Raw genomic sequence first — 20,674 nt, 5'->3', positions numbered from 1 at the left:
TTTTTATTTTAGGAGACCTTATATAATTTCAAAATCTAATTTGATAATTTATAAATAGTTTAATATATTTTCTTTTACTTTAATAGCTACAATCAAGCAAATACATTTTTTCACGTTTTTTTACGAATACATGATATATTTAAAGATTTTACAAGAGTTGGATATAAATTATGAAATTCAAATATACAATATAAGGAGCGAGGCATAAAGAATTATTGCATTTTAAAATAAGTAAAAAATGAAAATAAGTAAAAAATGATCTTAAATAGAACAGTAAAATTATATATAATAGATTATATAATATGGATAGATTAAATAATATGGATTGAATAATATGGATTAAATAATAATAGATTAAATAATAGGACAATAATAATGGATGATGAATTTTGGAAGATGAATTTTGCACAAAAAATATGTTTTGGAAGATTTTATTACAAAATTATGTCTCAGTTTTATTCTCATAGGCTCTTTCTTTTGTTCCTTTTTTGTATAATAGCCCAGATTAGAGAAAATTAATTTTTTTTTTTACGTTTTTAAAGCAAAATTGTTAAAGATTTTTCTGCGGAAAAATTGTTTGAAGTGGCGTATTATATGACATACTAAAGTCCTGACGCCTGCGGACTTGGAAAATTTTCCACCTTTTAGAAAAACTGATTCAAAATGCAGTTTTTCTAAAATATCTCAGAAAGTATTTATTTTATTAAAATAAAAATCATTATCAAAAAGAAAAAGTTACGAATAGCAAAGTTACAAACAATTTTGTTTATTTAGTATAAGTACTTGAGGCTTGGTCGAAATCTTTCGACTTTTGATGACCTGATCTGAAATTATACCACTTGTAATTTTGGCGTGAACGCGTACTACTCGATCTATAATCATCAATTGTTTCAAATTGGCATATATCATATCGTTGCCTGTTGATTAGTGTGAAGTTAGCATGGCATTTTATTAATTTTCAGAAAATAATGATTGTTCCAGTTGCACGTACTTTCCATTGTCTATTGTTCTATCAAAAATAACAAAAGATTCTGAGATTTTTAATATCAAAAAATAAAGAAATGCCATGCTAACTTCACATTCCAGCGTAACTTCCTTTAAAGTACCAGCCAATGAATATTACGACATTTGACAAGTGTTCTCGGTTTTTTTAAGCTAAATTGATTATTATATATAAGATGTTTCAAGACAAAATACCAACAATGAATAATTTTTACACAGGTTAGAATATTCGAACTTCACAGAAACGTGTAGACTCGATAATTTTGAGCATTTTTGACAATAGTTCTGACATATTTCGCTCGAGTTCCATACGAATAAATTATCAAAGGTTATTCCGCCTTGTAAACATTTTTTAAACATCGCTATTGTTTATGCATGTCATTTAGCGGAAATGTATCGTGCTGATTAATTTCAACACTTCTGGCAGTAGTTCTGAGTTGTTCCGATCGAGTTTTATACGAATAAGCAAGCGTCCTAAGTCTTGCTTTTAATTTTTTTATTTTTTTATTTACTCACTACAAACTTAAGTTGGCACAGTTATTATTTTTATTGAATTGAATTTATTAAAATTCGAATAAGATAATAAGTTAGCAACTAAATCCAGGATGCGATAGTAGGTACTAATGCAATTTGTGCGTTCAGGAAATTGTCATGGTACGCTGACCCAGTGTGGTATACATTGCCGGATCAAAATAACTCTCTCTGGCCAGCTTTCTAGAACTAACGAAATTCTATTCGTTTGGCTACATCTGTGCTATCTTTATTAGCGCGACTTAAAAGACAGATAAAATCAAAAACAATCCGATCAAAGCTCGCAAATTTCATTGTTAACTGAAAATCATCAAAATTAAGATGGATTGTGGAAATGCAGAGACACAAAAGTTTTTCTTAACAAATTTATTTTATTGTTGCGTACATGGATCGCAGTAAAGAATTCGAAAAAAAAATATTATACAGAAGTTCTCAATGTATTATAAAAATAAAAAATAAAAAATATTTGCATCATATTCATCTTCAGCAGGCAACAAAAAGTAAGTTTATTTCCACTGAATAGCTCTCTAGCGAAAAGTACATACGTGAAAGGTCGTGTTTCCGTTTCATGGCATTTTCAGCTAACGATAACTTTATTCGATTATCATATCGTTGCACTTAACCCATCCAATTCCGCCAATTGACTCGACACACCCACGCTCCTCCTCGCTCCGGAGCTTTCGCCACGGGCAGGCTGTTTGCGTCGTCGCGACGCTTTATCCGCATTCCAAATCACCGGGTCAGTTGAAACGTGTTCTCTTAATTTCTTAGAGCGAAATCTAAGAGTGAAAATACTGTCACTCTTGAAAAAGAGTGAAAATATAATATTGAATAAGAGTGACAGATTTTCTTTCTTTTGCAGTGAATCTCACTCTCAAAGAATGAAATGTCACTTTAAAAAATTTAGAGAGTAAATTCTCTCGCGCGCGCGGGAACTAGTCTCTCAGAACTTCGCTTGCAAATTAAAAAATTTGCAAACAGGAAGAAAGTTTCATAATAATGTAAAAATATTGTTTGCTATTTAAAAAGATCTTCATTTCAAACTTGATTTGGAATTTAAGAGCAAAAAATTTTCTTTTTAAAATAATATGACAAAATTAATAAAAAATCATTATTACATTCTATTATTTCATTATACCGTAACTGCTATTAAGACGATCCTAAAGTCTGATTAAATTATTTTTATATAACAATTACTTTTTTCCTCTTTTCAAATTCAAGAATCTATTTCCAGGATTATAATATATAATGTCTGTGTAAGCTGGAGTTTATGCTGACATTGACAAAAAATTTCAAAATTGAAATCTTTATCATTTCTTAGTCCAGTATGGTGTTCTAGAGCTATTACATTGTGATAAGCTTCATACAAAAATACAATCTGTACTTACGAAAGTATAGTAGTCCACAGAAAAAAATCACACTTCACTAGTAGTTTGCACGTTAGAAGAAACAACATGGAGTTCTTAGAGTTTGATTTAAATAACTAATTAATATATAATAATTGTTGTTATGTTATATTGTTATATTGTTACGAAAATTTATATGTATGTGTACGTGAGATATTAATGTAAAGTAGTATATATTGAGATGTGTCAATGACACATGAATTGGTCTACTTACACTGTGACTAATTGTCTTTAGAATCCCTTTAAGTTTAACTGATGCGTTTAAAATCTTGAATTAAATAACAAATATAATAATTAAATCTTGTTTTTTTCTCTCATAAAGAGTAGAATATATTTTGACTTATAATTCGTGTATTGGAGACTATATGAGGATGTTCATATACTCAGCGGGATATACACCATAAACGGAAGTCGGTCGTGGGAAAAAGAGGGTCTCGCAGCTGATTGAAGGTCAGCGACGACGTCGTCGCGTGCAAGATTAGCGGGTTATGTCACATATACAATTATGCTTACATACACAGGAGCATTACTACAAATACAGATACACTATCGTAGTCTGTGTATAATATGTTTCACACATTAAACTTTTAGGTGACCCTACACGATCAATAATACTGTCAGTATTAACAAATACTGACAATATTACTGATCGTGTGTGGTTAATATTGATAGATTGACGTAGAATACTGACAATGATCTGGATTTTAATTCTCGAGCATCAGTCTTGCTTTATTAGAATCCATATCACAGTATGTCACGGTGCAATAGATAATGTACGTAAAATTAAAGTAAAATATATTATCAATAATATTGATCGCATATAAGATTATAAAAATACTAAAAATATTGATGCATACTGCCAATATTACTAAAATTCAATATTACTGATCAGTATAGGATCGTACCGTATAGGATCACTATGTTATGTTCATAACAATAATATTATCATACTATATACACTGAGAAAAAAATAGCCTAAATTTAAATAAATATTTATTTGAATACTATCAACTAAACATTTACTTACAATAAATAAATATTTATTTAAAAAAAAGAGATGATTGTTAAATTAAATTAATGTTTTTGTACCAAATAAATATATTTCATATTTAATAAATATTTAGTTGGTACTATTTAAATAAATATTAATTGAAATTTAGAATATATTTTGTTCTCAGTGTAAATATGTATTATATATATGTATTATATGAATCATATAAAAAATTAATCAAGAAATATAATTAAAATACATTAAATACTATGACACAGTACACTTGAATGCTTTTATTCTAAATCATATATATTTTGCAAAACTCTCTCTCTCTCTCTCTCTCTCTCGCTTTTATTTTCTCACAAATCAATCCTGCGTGAGATAATATTCTACATTTCTGAACATTTCCCATCAATGTAAAGTCAATTATTTTCATAGCTGAACCTGAAAAATGCAAAATGCTTCTTTATTGCGACTTGAAAAACTTGCGAAACGTGTGTGTAACTGATTTATATCCCATTTGATGCATATACGTGACGATGTGTATATCGATCATGCCATCACAACGTTGACAATTGGCCAAATAGTTCACTACGTTGCAACAAGCTGACCGAGTCCTCTGAAATAATCAGCCTAATTTCATCGCGGCTTTCATCTTCACGGACGTAATCAAAATGATAATTTATTTTTCTTACTTTGGCATTACGATAATTTTTTATAGGGAGTACTAATAGCAATTTTTTCGGGAAGCTAAAATAAATAAATCTAAAATATTTCTACACGATTGTTTTTTTTTTCTCTCTTAAGATAGATTTAATCTTATTAGTGAACTATATTAGCTAACCGATATCGATAAATGAGTCCAAAATTCGACAAGTCTTGGCTAACGTTGTTGGCTAACAAGTCTAAGAGCTGGCCTGGGGTGAGATTCTTTGCTGGCTAACTTTGTCGAAAGCCAATGAACCAGGTAAACAGGTCAGAGACAGTTAATAATATTAGAATGTGCTGAGCATGTCGCTTAGTTATTGCCAGATTCCAATATTAATTTGTTTGCTTCGCAATAATAATAATAGTTAAAAAATATATTATTATTGTATATGTCATTTCTCGGTCCTGTTTGCGGAAAAGTTTTACATAAGACACAAGTCTAATCCTAAATTATTCATTTAATTTCTTTTACCGTAAATCTTCTTTACGAAACATTTTCTGTCATCATTTTCTTTTGAATCCTTTGCCAATTTGAAGTTGATGATTGCACAAGGTGGATGACCGTAATAGTCAGCCGAAGAAATTTCAATGCCACGACAGACCTTAATTCTTCGAACTTGCAAATCGTTAACCTCCGCAGTTGCATTATCATTTTTATTCCGTCTTATAATCATAGTATTATAGAAACGCGACATTGCGCGAATACAAGAGATTTTTGTATGGTAAATAACGGATAAGATTTTTACATTGTCAATTGATCGGACTTTAAATTAAAGCATTTTTATATAATATATGAAATAAGATTTTATTGAAATCGATATAAAATGTAAATTTTTTTTATGACTTATAAATGATTAATAATTAGAGATAAGAGTAAGCTTTATCGGCAGTTTTATTAAATAAACTATATATGTTATAAAGCTTTATTAAATAACATTAAATAAAAAAAAAATTTGTTAGAAATACATAAATGTGATTATACATAAATGTGATAATAAATATAGGGAATTAATGCTATTGATGATCAAACTGGATCTTAAGTAATTCAGTGAATTTATATGTACTACATATGTAAGCATTTTTATTGTGCACCGAAATTGTTTCATCCAAATTTTAACATTCATTTACCGAAACATTGTTAAAACATTAAAAAGATATTGAAATGTGAAAAATATTGAATTGTGAAAAGATATTGAAATGTAATCATTGAATATTAGCTAAAGAAAAATATATGTGTATAGATTCCAAGTCCATTCCTCTCTAAATCTGAATTAGTGGCTAATCACTGATATCAGTGCCAAGTATGTCACTGGTAATCAGTGAATTAAATGTGAGATCCCTAACCTAGCTAATCTTTATTTTGTGTGTCTATCTAATCTTGTTTTAATGCTTAAATTCAATGAATATAGAAGATTGAAATTAACGTGTAAATATCAGTATTTTAGTTATATAATGCTCAACATTTTTCCTTTTTTTGTTGAACTTCACTGGTTATCAGTGCAAAATATGCCACTAGGAAATTAATGACTATCCGCTGATTCAGATTTAGAGAGTAGAGAATTCCTAATCGCAAGCAAGCACGCCTGTCCTGGGAGATGTATTTATGCCACGTACGTAAATCAAGGCGGACTAAATATAACACTTTGATCGGCAACGTGCTAATTACAGCAGCCGCGAGCTCTCTTAACTCCCGGTGGTGTTCAATAAATTTAAAAACGGAGATAAACGGAAGAGGAGGAGTTCCGTGAATTCCCTCCGTCCATCTTCCTCTCGTCGCTTTGATCGCCGTGAAATAACTATCTCGTTATGGTACGAGCTAGCCGCACAGAAACTTACTGATCTCTCGCGCGAATTGCAGTGATGCGCATCGTTGCACTCTTGAATCAAGCGATCCGTAGAAGTACAAACGATTTAAGCCAGACGAGATGCACTCTGCTGCTGCTCGTCGATAAAACGTTCAGCTACGGTCGCTGACCCGAACTTATTAATCCTTTGACGTACATTTTGGGGAGTCCCCTTTTTAATTCTATTACCATATGGCTTTAATTTCAAAGATATTACAGGGACAGACTCGCAGGGACTTTTAATTTGAAAGATTAAACGCGATTTCGAGATTAATTATTTTTTACATACGATGTATATTTTTCTGAACACTTCTTCAAATTTTTTAAAACTTGTTTTTATTGCAACTCTTTGATATTTGATATTATAATTATTAAGTCACGAGTTGAAATTTCGTAAAAAGTAAATTGCGTTTTCGAACTTACCAATATATTTGTAAGTCGAAAACGAAAAATATTTATAAATATTTTTATTTATCTCATCTACATTTTGGATCTAACTGTGAACTCTGTAACTTTTACTATCGTTATCGTAAGGATATATCAATAAGCGTTTTAATAGTTTTTAAAATATGCATTATGACGCATTTGGAATGCATCTTTACAAAGATAATTAATAAACAGTAAAATTGTTTTCACCTTAAGATATTACTGGTGGCGTGTCTTTTCATAATGATCCTGCCAAGTTAATCGTTGCCATTAATAAGATACATTTCTTTTTCTCATTAGTGGGATGCGGCAGTCTAGTCATTAACTTGTTAAGTCTAATCGATTTAGCGTACATTTTAATTTCTAAAAAAACAGATTGCACAGCTGATTATATATAGCAAGGATGAAATCAGATATCTGTTGATTATGCGATCATTTTACATTTGGAAAATAACATATGCAGAGCGTCATAATAAAATAATGCAAAGCGTAGCAATAGATAATAAGTATTGATGTTGGAAAATAAAATTTCCAATTTCTAAATATTGAAAAGATAAATTTTATTAACAAAAAATAGATAAATAAAAAATAAATTATATTAATACAATTTATATCAAGATGATTAATTTCTGGATGCATAAGCCTTCTGAAAAAATAAAAATTTGTATATTTGTAGCTATTTATCACATTCATTATCCTTGTTATGAATGCTAAATATATAATTTATAAAAAATAAAAAGAGATAAAAATAGTTATAAAATAATTATGTATCTAGCTGAAAATTGTTCAAAGAATGAACTGAAATTTTATGGTATTTTAACGATATTATATTATATACGATTATATTATGTACATATATATAAATCTCTATTATATTATATTTATTTCTACATCTCGACATCCATTTGTGACTTCTAATTATCGTTTTTTAATTATTTGAAATAATTATATTTTACATTTTAATAATATCAAAAAATATACGAAAATATCACTTTTATGATTGATATGACATTGTTAAAATTTTGAAATACAATGTACTTGAAAATTTTGTTAAAGATTTTAATGGATATATCGAATAAATTATAAAAATATATATATGAACATATCTATAAAAAAAGATTATATATAGTTTATATCAGGATAATCTATATTTATCTCTGAAAGATCGTAGGATGAATGAAAATTTTAACTTCTGATTCTTTATTATTTTTCTTACGCTAAGAATTGAAATATTACTATAAAAACGTTTTCCTTGTCACTTTAAGCTTTCTCATTGAATTCTTGCGTGACACCGTGTATGCATATAATCCTAGTACCTGTCGTCTGAAGATAACGTTGCTATATGCAGCGAACGAGTTGGTAGTTAGATATTACGGTCCGCTAATACTACAGTTATATTAATGCGCGACAGAAAGAAGTCGAAGAGATATGGAAATGCAGGATCAAGAAAAGACTGAGACGTTATTACATTCTCCTCGTATTAGCTTTCTACGTTCGTCGTGAGCAAAATTTATTGCGTTATTAATTAATCAGCCTACCAGTTTTTTTCCGCAAAATACGCATAAAGTAGAGCATATCACTTCTTTTTTGCTTTAAAGAATCCAACGTAAGAGAAATGAAGTTCAGCATAAAAAATTGATGTCATCTAATTGTGTTTTGCGAATATAATTAGTTTTATCTTATACATTCGATAAATTTGTCATTTTATTCCGTTTTTATTGCATTAATATCAAATAGACTCGCAATCTGACGGGACGCATACGAAGATCTATAAATATATATTGTATGTCTTATGCTTCCACAAATTCTAACATTATAAAGTTTGCATTTATGAAATTTAGGATCGTGCGATATTGGGTACATTTCTTGTATAGTCGGTAAAGTCAGATGACCTCAGCAAACCTATTCTATAATTCTTAACAATAATTTCGTTATCGTTATAAAGACTGTCAATAACGAAACTGTCGTTAAGAGAATACTGGAGCGGCAATTATCATGAATTACAATGCAAAATTTTCGAACTGGCTTTATGAATTGCAGATTCTTTTTTACAGAATTATAATACACACAAATAGAAAGTCGGGATGTCGGGATCAATTTTGACAAGAAAAATCGCACAAAAATTTAAAAAATTCACTTACTTTGACATAGATGTCACTTGAGGTTACAGTTTCCTTAATATAAAAATTTTATAGTTTATAATATGAGTAGCATAGGAATTCAGCGAATCTCAGATTACTTGAACGAACAATGATATAATTATACGAACTGAGATTATATAATTAAGATTAAGAGTCTAGAAAAAAATATTTTAAGTTGAACACGTAATTTACGGGTATACATATGCTTATAGCAAAGATTTAGAATGGTAAACAGATCAGTAATTGTGTCTTCTCAAGAGGTGCTCGATCTTGTAAGAAATGACACTGTAATATGTTAGATAAGGACAGATGTAGGCGTTTGAGTAGATAGAACGAATATAAGAAATTGAATTTGAAGTTCAATATAGACAAAAAAGTTTATATTATCGACATCGATCAAATTCGGTCGTCGCTCCAACATCTCTTTAAAAATTACAAAATAGGCCTGCGAGGCATTTATGCTCGTGAAATCTTGATCGGCGTATCTATAAAATCCGAGAAGCATAGCGCTGGCTATATGAATTTGCGGAACAACGGCGTCGTCAATTTTCAAGCTTCCGCCAGTGATATGCGTATATATAGTGATGTTTAAGCGGATAAAAGCGAAATCTTTCTCTCTCTCTCTCTCTCTCTCTCTCTCTCTCTCTCTCTCTCTCTCTAAGAACGCGTATTTCTGTGAGAAATATTGAGATACATTTGTGCATAGCGAATCCGAATAGCGAGTTAATGAGAAGAAGTTGTGATAAAAAAATCTTACTTTAGAATAGTTAATTATCTTAATCGCTTTATTATTTCAAATAGAGCTTAATGAGGCTAGATGAGACAAGTCTTCGAAGTCTGTCATAAAATTTATTTCTTTAAGTATCATCATGCAATGCTCTACTCTATTTAACAGCGAGGAAGACGCGACTAACGGTATTGCTTGAGCGCGTGAGTTCCGGTTACGATCTTCGTGAGCTGAAGAGCTCCTCTAGGAATCCACGCTTCACTCTGTCAGGAAGTCACGCCGCCGGAAATTGTGTTGTGAAATAACGTTACCGGATCGTGTTGGAAATTACGACCGCAGAAAGAGAAGCACTAGAACAAACGAACGGGGTATAATTGAAGATTATTTCGTTCTACTTCTTAATCACCTAAGTATGCGTAAGAAGCGCCGTGTTACTTTGAACGTTATTAATGTCTACCTGTGAGAAAATTCTTCCTGACGTTACTGGTCTAATTAATTTAGATTGGCATCTGAATGAGAAATTAATTGGTGGCAAATTTATGTACATGTTATTTCTGCTTCGCTTATCCTCTCTTTTCTTCCAACGGCCTGCAGTCTATGAATTATATCTTTTGTAACTTTTTATATAGGGTGTCCCAGAAAGAATATAGATTCTTTCACTGGCAGATTCTATGGAACGTTCTAAGACGAAAATTCTTATACGAAAATGAGGCTATAATATTTTTTAAATTATAAATAATTAAAGTTAGCCATTTGTAGCGCTTTAAGCAAGATACATTAAGCACGCACTGCGAAGGTACTTTTGTACATGTTTTCTAAATACTGATAATTAATGTACTTATTATATAAAGTTTGTTCTACAATTGCGTAAGCGTAATTGCAAAAATTGACCAATCACAGTAGAATATTCTCCTCATATTCGAATATTCCGATAAAACTAAATTTTGTCAAAATTGGTCAACTTTTGACGTCTTTCTGGTTTTCATCGGACTTTATTACATATTTATCTCACACTCTAAAAAATATAGATTTGAATTTAATATCATATCTGACGTCTATCATATATGTAATTCTCATCATGTTGATATTAATATTAACACTAATATACACGACTATGACTTTTAAATCCACCTTATTTAAATATCATCATTATATAGATTTAAAACTCATGTTAATATAAACACTAGAGAGAGGTTTTAAATTCATATTATGTTAATGTTATTATATATGTATTAATATCGACACAGTAAGAATTTCATAAATATATGGTGTTAAATCTACATCCCATTATATTTTTTAGAGTGTACATTACCAACGTCCAACGCGAATATCTTACAAAGTACTTCGCAAGCATTTTCTCGCCTTCGTACAGCGTGTGGGGGATAATGAGCAGCGACAGCAGAACGACTCCGTTATGATTATCGTGTAGGATTAGATTAGATGGTAGGATAGTTGAATCGCGGATAATATAATGTTGTCAATAACAACGCAATCTCTAGCGAAGCGTGCTCTCTCTAATTCTCTTATATAGCAATAAACGTCAGTTTTCTCGACGACTAGACCGGCAATGAAAGTCGAGCGAGCTACCCGACCCTTCCTACGCGTGATGCGACGGCTTCATAGTGATCAACTATTCCTGGACTCAGGTCGACTCGTGAATCAACTTTGTAGCTGAAAATATAGTATATGTACGCGCGCTCGAGCGGAAGTCAGTGATCTCAGATCGCAGTACTTTCCGACGCATGCGTACTACCATAGGATAGCGTATACGTATATGTTTCGGAAAATATTGGTCAGCACATTTCATCTGAGAGACATCCTGAAATCGTCCTTAAGATATCGTTCTATGTCTTTAGTGCTCTCTTAAAGGCCTGTGCTGTATGGGAAGTAATAGTATTTTTTCGAGGATTAAGAATGGATATCTTTAGAACTTTGGATTTGAACGTCCTGTAGATGTATGTAAGACATAACGACTACCATAGTTTACAAGATGTTCCTAGGACATCCCTGAAATTATAAGAGTAATCAACAAAATATTTTTATCAATATAAATTTGATATAAATAAGCAAATATTTATGTAACATTCGCTAACAATAAAGTTAACAATTTAACATAACATTCAAAAAATACATTTATGACTTATTTTATTTGTCAGTTTTGATAATTGATGTAATAATATTTGTTTTTATCTTAAAAATAATGGTATTTTTTATTATTCAAATAATATTTTACTAAATAAAATAAAATATTTTTTTTAAACGAAATAAATATTTATTAAAGTTATGTATTTAATTTCAATGTATTGTATTTATGTAATTAATACAGATTTTTACGCAATTTAACATTTAAACTTTGATTGGCTACTTGATTTGGCAAACGTTTTCGCGTTCCGGGACCTTGAATACTCAATTGACAAAAAAGCGTGCGATTATATAGCTCAGTATTAGTGTATTAAATTTATCACTCTGGAATCTTAAGTCGGTGGCATACAATGCTTATTTTCCTGCTGGATTGCTAGCTAGATTAGAATTTTATATTGTATATTGACATTGCCAGCAGGATTCTCGACGAACAGAAAAAAAGATACCGGACGACCGAATTTGATTGAAAGCTTCATTTTTATAGTTATTATCGTAATGTTACCGTAATAATAATTATATATGTAGTTCTATTTAAAAAATATATACTCTCTAAATTTGAATAAATTTGAAAGTGGATGATCACTGATATCAGTGTCAAGTATGTTATTGGGTAATTAGTGACTATTCACTGATTCAGATTTAGAGAGTAGTTAATACTGAAAAAATAACTATAATAAGTTATAGTTATTTTCTTTTTAATTAATTAATTTTTTAATTAATAATTATTATAACTTTTTTTTTGCTCAATGTATGTTTAAAAGTCTGATTTTTCTTTTTGATCAATTATTCATTGACTTAATCGAAAGGCGGAGATGGAAGGAAATTGAATGGAAAGATTGAATCGCGCAATCAGATGTCGACGTCACCACGACGCGATGATCTCATCCATGTTCGCAATGCACGTGTCGTGAAATTGCATTTGTAAATAGAAACGTAATTCGTTGCAGAAACGATGTTTTAACCCTCTTTAGCGATTTCACTCCCAGCCTATTTCTGCGTCTGTGTCTTCGTTGAATGCAATGACACTCGAACAATAACGAGAGACAATTTTGAAGGGTCAAATCGTGAGATTAAGAATGCACCGAGGAAATCGGTTTTGTAGTTCTCGTCGATAATCGCGATACTCTCTCTTCTCGATAAAATACGTGGCATGATGAGCATCTTGCAGCGTGTAAACATTCGCGCGGTAAACGTTTCTCTTTGAGCAAAATAGTTGATGATATCATTCGCCCATCGTTTCGTACACGTAAGCCTCTCGTATACGTCGTCACTATAATTGTCCCAAAAACTTGCGTCATTTTGCCTCCGTTTAAAACACCAAATTCCTATAAAAGTAAACTTGTCACTCACGACTACGAAAAAATTTTTCTTTTATAAATATTAAAATGCATGCTATAATATATACTTCTTATGTAATTTTAGACATTATATGGAAAGAATTTTTTATTATTTATATTTTACCGCAAAATTTATTACAAATTTTACTATGTTTAGTGATAACGTGGAACAATCTGACAACCTATTAAATATTACTGTAAAGAGAAATTTTTGAAATATACAAAAGATATTTTAAACATGTATATAATAAAAATTACCAAACATATTAAATTGTTTTAATGCAAAATATTTACAAAGCACTTCATAAAATTTACACATTACATTTTAATATAGATTAGTTGTCATTATATTTACACATTACATTTTAACATACAGTGAGTACAAAAGTATGCATATAAGGAAATTTAGTAATTATTCACAATATATCTCTTCTAAATTTTAATGTCTTTTTCTTTGAATTCGTATTGTAAATGATTACAAGAAGTTACACGTGAGTGTAATGAAATTAAATATATTACCTGAATTTTTTTCCCTAACAATATTAATCTTACAATGTTATTTGCATATCGCTCACTAGTCAATATATTATTTTATGTTCTTTGATTATTTTGCCTTTGCTGTCATAAGCTAGACAATTATATTTGTCTTTTTACTATTGTTAGTGTTACCAATTCCAATCGACGAATTTTGGATGTATTGTGATAGACAATCGTAATGGTTGACCTTACACAATGTATACACAAGAGTTATAAATCCTAAATTGTTAAAGATAAAATTGTTGAATCAATTCGTTAGCTTATTTAAAAAAAAAATCAAACCATTAATAACTTATTTACTTGTGTATGCATTATGAAATTCCATCACAATAATCTAATTGTGTAAAACTTTTCTGCCATAAATCATCAGTTAAACGAAGAAAGAATCCAATTTTTCCAGCAAGATTCATTAATCTAACGAACATTAATGTCTCGTTGATTTTAAACAAAACGCGAGAGCAATGTGAAGGAAAGGGAACAAAGTAAAAAGTGAGGGAGCGAGTAAACACTCCACAAAAATTATACTGTTGAAGTACAACTCTCAATTAATTATCTTTTGTTTCTTCGAATCCAAGTTTAGGCTCAGTAAACGATCTCGCCTTTTCCGCCTTTTAATATTCCACCTTTTATCATCTATATACTGAGTTGTTTTTTTTTAATATAGAAAATGAACTCCATCAGTGATTATGCGTACTATTTGCTAGTAAACGACTTTAGTGCTGTTTTAGTAAACATCATCAGATATCATTTAATCAATCATTTATCATGCTGCGTGGTAAAATTTTCATAGATGACTAAGCCAGGTTGAAAATATCATGATGTATTATAAAATTTATATAGGCTATTTTATATGTTTATTATTACTTGATATTTATTCTAATTCAAAATAATAAAGAATCATGAACTTAATTTATTTTAAAATTATTTTAAAATTATTGAAATTATACTATTTTTTAATAAAATAAATTAAACTTATTCTATATTTTTGTTATTGTGGAAATATTAATATTTATGTGGGAAAAAATTCGTGGCGTTTTTCTTATTAGATGGCATTAAAAAAACGCCACGAATTTTTTCCCACATCTAATATATCAAAAAGAATCACATAAAATTTTTCGAAGTATTATGTTATCCTATGATTATCACGATTTTCAAAATAAGTTTCAAAAGAAAGAGTCTCTCCATGTATAAAAAAGGACCGAAAAGATAAATATATTGTGAGTAAATAAATTATCTGTCTTGCTAAAAGTAAGACTTCGAGTAGACATCTTTTCAAATTTTTTTATTGCTTCAGCTCAAAACCTTATAATTCTCTCTCAAATTCTCCTACATGGATTGAACACATAAAGAATTAATTTTTAAAATTATTTTTTTATAACTATCTTTTTGAAAAAATTCCGAATTAATTTGTTTCGATGCGCTGCATCTGTTTAATGCACTCGATCCTACTGATATTTTGAATTGACTCGTAACGGCAGATTTATCGTAGTCCGCCCGTGCTTCGTTTGCATTATGCGAATGGCAGGATTTATTCTGCTCTCGAGACGAAGCCCGTTTTGGTCGTGCAGTACGAGAATACGCCGCTTGCGAACGCAACGGAAGGGGCATGCAAATTTATCAATTTAGCGCTCCGGTGCACTCAAACGCATTGCATCATTGCTCCGTAATCGCGGCGGAACTGGCGCGGTGATTATCATTATGTATTATTCGTCGTCGTTGTGTTTAACCTTCATATTTCCCAAACGCATGAAATGAATGAATTCAAAATTAGGTCAGTGAATAGCGTTTTGATATATTTTAAAAATAAGGATGTAGATTTAATGGTGTTAAGCCCACATCGTATTAATGTTTATATCATTATCAACACGATGAGAATATAAGTCGCATAGTATTAAATCCACATAATGTTGATGTTGATGTAAACATTAATATAGATAAATTTAGTATGATAGTTTTGTATACTTATCACCATTTAAAACCCGTAGTGTTAAATACATAGTACATTGGTATTTGTATCAACACTTACACGAGAATCGTGTGAGAATCATATAAACCGCATATGGTGTTACATCTACATTTTTTAGAATGTGATTGTTCTGCTTTTTAAGTTATATAAAAACCGAATTTATATAGATTATCTACATAAAATGAGAAAGTTTCAATATTAATTATATATTTGTTGACGGTGTGTTTGTGAAAATTTTATTTATATTTTAGTACTAACAATAAGAATGAATCATTGAATATCTTCGAATTTCTTACTCTCCCTTTTATCAGAAATTTGAAACGATATCCCGTGATCATTTGTCGTACATGTAAAAACATGGTCACTACGCGTTTGTCATAACACGACTTAACCTTGGCGAACACAGCACAAAATAAAATGACTCACGTTCTCACGAAAGTGATAAGTGCAGCGAAGTTATCGTAGCGGTTGCCCGCCGCGGAGTAATTGAATGGATAAGCCGGACTCTTTTAATTCTTCGATGAATATATATTATAGAGTTCGAAATAACTCTGCACCATACACGTATGGTTTTCTTATCACGTACAACCTTAGAAATATCGGCTCGTCGGAGTCTTACTTTAGAAGCCGCTGTTATCGACTTATTGTACTCCCTATATATACGATATCGAAGTTGATCGTCTTGTGTGAGAGATACACAATAGCTCGAAAAGGTATTCGAATGATTCCACTCAAATGTTGCTGCAGCATCTGAACTCACTCCGTGAAATGCCAGCCAGCTTTCCCTCGACAGCGCAAATGTCTTCAGGAAGAATCTTATTATTCACTTCTCAGCGCGCATCGGTGTTCTAGAAGTTGTTCTTGATAAGAAATTTATTCATCTGGTGTCTTCTAAAAGACTCGAGTCAAATACAACTATTGGACATACAGCTTCCGATATTGGAAGAACTTTGTGAAAAAATTTTCAGATCTAGTGCTGCTGAATGAAATTATAATGTCAATCTCCACTTGAGAAACAATATAATCAAGCTGTAATCACTAGTAATCAATTTTCTTCGCTGATGTCCAGTTTATTGAAATATGCTTGGTACAAATGATGAATAATTGCCGAGTATTATGAATAAATATTGTTACGTTGTAATAAACTTTAATAGATAACTTGTTTGTAGTTTATTGGATGTGAAAAATGTACACAATCTTAAAACGTATGGAATTAGCTTGAAATAATTTTTTTAATTTCATACAATCATTAATTCTCGAGATAGGGCATTTCAAAGATTCAAGATATTATGGAATCCCAATTTACGTTAAAATGTGAGTTTATTTATCAGATGTGTAATCGAATTTGAAAAGTAATATTCGCATTTTTCTCAAAATTTTATAAAATGTATTTATATATGATTCTAGTTGTGTATGGCTCTTCAAAATTTATTTTTGGAAGAAAAAAATCGCTTTTTTTTTTTTAAAGAAAATCAAAGCTGTTTTTTCAAAAATTTTCTCAAAAGTTTTATTTTTTTACGAATCAATTGAAATAAAATAAAACTAATGTGAGTCACCACAAGATGTTCGTGTTTTAAGATAAGTGTATTAAATCATATAAGATGTTTCGATCCTAAGAATTGGATCGTCTTCAGTGTAAAATAGAGTTACTTGTGTAATCCGATAATTAATTTTGAAATTAAAACTTTTGTCGACAAAAGCAACATTAAAATAATTCTGTAGAAATCAAACTTTATTTCAAGATTTATAACTTTATAAAATAAAATTTTTTAGTGGCGCTTAATATGATAAGAAAAGCGTAAATAAAGAAGTGCATTGTACATACTAATATAGTTTTACATAAATTTTATTTAAGAATGATCAGAGATCAGAGATATTTCAAAATGATAACAAAATTATAAAAGATTATTCTAAATCGTATTTAAAAGTAATACAACAAATTTTTTGACAGTTTATTATTAACGTTTTCAATTTTTAACTTATAACGATTAATCTTAGGTTTATAGCCCTTTTTCTTTCGGTATTAACACATTTATAAAAATGACTCCGACATATCCGTTAAGAGAAATTTCTGAAATATAAATGTACGTTTTATAAATTTCTAAAATAAAGATAATTTATTAAAGAAAAAGGGAAAGAAAATAAACAATTCGTATTTGTCGATTACAAATGTTTCAGATAGTCCCAATGCTACTCTATCAAGAAGACATTTCGGACATCATTGTTTCAAGTACTTCTTGGCGCGAACGTGAGTACGTTTACTATACTCAATTCCCCCTTACAAAACAAAATTTTTTGGCTAAACGAAATGAGCGGAAAATCTTTTCTTGTGGATTTGGAAAGCATATAAATAGCATATTATTATATATTATATTATATATTTATTCATTAAGATTTGGTTAAATTGGGAAGGACTAGCTAGGCAGATGTAAGCTCGGGAGGACGAATTGACCTATGCTAGCCGGATCAGACAGCGACTAGAAACAATATCTAGAATGGAGAGCAGCGGACAACTAAAGCGGAGTAGAGCAGATGTAGCTATAGTCGGCCGTCTGTCTTGTAACCTTTGCCTCGCTTTTGCGTCACGCTCAGTCGCGATTCGGCTTTCTGCTGGCGAACATTCCTTTTCTCTTCTCGCTATTCGCCGCGTAACGGAAGCTACTTGCTGCTGCACCAAAAGTAACAGCATTCGCGTTACAGACATTAGTGACACTGAAATTTCGAAGTTGTTTAAAATAAAAAAAAATCGGAATGCCTGTCAAGATGTGGTTTCCACATTTTAACTTTCGAGACACAAACGCAACATAGAAATAATAACATGTACTTTATCGACAAGGGGTTGAAATAATTTCAAAAGTTTCGATCGTCCATTAATGCAATGCAATCACCTTGATTGAAATAATCATTAAATCGTGTGATGCGATTTCGTTTAAGCGCGCAAGCGTCGGTGCGAGTGAGCGAGTGTGTTGAGTCGCGGAAGCAGTCGCGAGACATAAGTTTGCGGCAACGCGCATGCGAAATCGCACGCGTGAGAAACGAACAACGCAGATGCATCCGAGCATAAACCGAGAAATTGAGTTTAAAGGGATGTTGAAGCGACGTCAATTACTATGAATTACAGTGCAATCAAAATTTCCGAACTGGCTTTACGGATTGCAAAATTTTTTTACAGAATTAAAATACACACTAGAAAGTCCAGGTATGTCGATTTCATAAGAAAATCGCACAAAAATAAAAAAAAAATCGTTTATTTTTTACTCGTATAACTGTCACTTAAAGTTATTAACATAAAAACTTTATAGTTCGTACACTGAGAAAAAAAGTTTTTGTTTCCAAAATATTAATTGATTCAATTAAATGCAGCGGTTACGAGTTGTCAAGCCAATATTTATTAATTTAAATAAATAACATGTTGACATGTCTCATGTATAATATTGTATTTAATTTATTGTAAATAAATACTTGAACTAAATAATCATTATGAGTTATAAAAGTATTCAGTCAAGTTAATAATTTTTTTTCTCAATGTATGAATAGTATAAATATTCAATGGATAAGATTACTTGAACGAACAATACTGATTGTGAGTTTGTATAACTAACAAGTAAACCTACCTTTCTATATGATTCCCTGAAACTTTAATAAAACTTCGTATATTTGTAGAGTAATAAAAAATAATAAACATATTTTTTTATGTACAAAAAATTTGCACACCAAGTACTTTGTGATTGCTACATTGCATAATGCGCACATAATTTAACAATTTTTTAGACAATAATCTACGGGATTATTAAAGTCAAGTTTCTCTTGTAAATGTCTGTTTAAACTAAATCTTGTAAATACTTTTGTTCCACGACAAATATTTTGTAAATTGAGAAGATAACTAATTATGATAAGTAATTAAAGTTTGATAATGTTGTTTCCTAAATGCAAGTTTATATCGTAATTATACAAAAATAACTGTATCTGAAAAATGTTGTACGAAATTTTTTCAAATTTTGTAGACGAAGGTATAGAGAGGTTTAATCATTGCAGTTGTTTTTGCAGGAATTGTTAAACCAATATTGGGCCAATATTGGGTATCAATTTTTATGGGTATTCAATTTTTGCTCAATATTGGCGAAATATTGGAAAAATAATTTGTGAGCAATAATTTTTGTGTGCAAACGAACTGTCGGCAAAAGTGATGTAGACAGATATTGTAGACAATCGATTCGTAGACAAAAGGAGCCATTTCTTCAAGTACGATCTTTTCACTTGTCAGGTTCTATTTATCAACAATACTGTTAAATATTCAAATCTAGTCCTTCGACGTTTTTTTTTTTTTATATATCCGATATCGCAGATTTTATTATCGAATAACGAAGTTAGCGAAGACGCCTGAAGATAGGAAGTTGGATCTGTCGATCAGTGACTGTGTAAATACATTTAAAGTTTCTTTCGTGCTCTCTCGTTCGCTCTCTCGTTCCGATTTATCGCGAATGTTTGTATTACATCGAGGAGGATTCGATACAGTTATCTGCTAATGATAACGGCGATGACGCTTATCCGCGGGAAACTCGCGACACACTAGTTTGACAGGAGACGGTTGACTTATCGCGATAATAATAATGCTCTTCGTTATATATACGCAGAATATAATGTAAGCGCTGCGACACACGTGATTTCATATAATCGCTCGACCGCGTCACGAGATATTGAACTACTTAACTACTCGGCTTAATTCTCTTAATACTCGAAGAATATATTCGCTGTTGTTCCGCATTCTCAATGAAACTAAATGTTTCTCGATAATGTAACTCGATATTTGATTAAAATTTTTTTTAACATTCTTTTTTGCGGTTTATTAGATCATTGAGGTGTGAAAATTAATGTGTATTTAATTAAAACTGTAAATTTTAAAGCACTTTTTATTT

The 20,674-nt window shown here is 30.5% G+C and overlaps 1 protein-coding gene across 3 annotated transcripts in view; it reads left to right on the top strand.

The window, feature by feature from the left end:
- LOC108686622 overlaps window positions 1–20,674 on the top strand; it is a 75,710-nt gene that overhangs the window by 12,896 nt on the left and 42,140 nt on the right. Inside the window, exon 2 of one of the 3 annotated variants that reach the window (XM_018192034.1) lies at window positions 17,937–18,006. The gene's annotated coding sequence lies outside the window, so the exon portion shown is untranslated. Of the gene's footprint in view, window positions 1–17,936; window positions 18,011–18,867; window positions 18,958–20,674 lie in introns of those variants that run through there. The other 2 variants (XM_018192035.1, XM_018192036.1) reach the window with 2 other exon arrangements.

This window comes from Atta colombica, unplaced genomic scaffold (genome assembly GCF_001594045.1).
Source record: "Atta colombica isolate Treedump-2 unplaced genomic scaffold, Acol1.0 scaffold187, whole genome shotgun sequence".
NCBI classification, from domain to species: Eukaryota; Metazoa; Arthropoda; class Insecta; order Hymenoptera; family Formicidae; genus Atta; species Atta colombica.
The sequence above is the reverse complement of the archived record's forward strand: the minus strand, read 5'-3'. Positions and strand labels throughout refer to the sequence as shown.